This window comes from Frankliniella occidentalis, unplaced genomic scaffold, assembly GCF_000697945.3.
Source record: "Frankliniella occidentalis isolate FOCC.00 unplaced genomic scaffold, Focc_3.1 Scaffold168, whole genome shotgun sequence".
Lineage (NCBI taxonomy): Eukaryota > Metazoa > Arthropoda > Insecta > Thysanoptera > Thripidae > Frankliniella > Frankliniella occidentalis.
Window position 1 is genome coordinate 6,592 of NW_026267294.1, and position 681 is coordinate 7,272.

Sequence of the window (681 nt, forward strand, 5' to 3'; positions counted from 1 at the left end):
TTGTTTAACTTTCAGTTCAAATAATAAACCATTATCCTGTTCTTTTGTGAGAATTCTATGAGCTATCTGCTCTTGCAATTAAATAGCATTGTACCCCTCTTGGCGCTAAGGTTTTTGTTGTTGAACCCTAACTTACAAATAATGACTAGAATCAGACAATGAATAACATGATAACACAGACAATTAAATCAGCAGTTTAAGGAATGAATTAAAAACTACAAAATGGACAGTGGACTTGAATACAATGACAAACGCTTTAACATCACGATGACGATATGAGCATAATCAGTTTTAACATTGACATACAGTTACACGCTTATCAAACACTTACACTTACTTATCATCCCTCCCCTTGGCAAAGGTTTTTGAAAAAGAATAAATAATCACGGACACTTTACAACTTGGACAAGATTTTTTCAAAACTTTAGAAACTCGAAAAAGAGTTTGGATGTTACCCTGAAAAGGATCAACGTTTGATTTAAATAAAAACGTACATGAACAGACAACAAAAGATTCACAAAATTCCTATTTTCTGGAACAAAGAGTTACTACAGTACCTAATAGGACAAGGACTTTTTAAGGTTGCAGACAATACGTTTGATGTAACTAGAATGATTTCTATGCTTTGAAGATAACAAAACTTGAATCAACTTGGTTTGGTTTTGACACTACTGAGAAAGT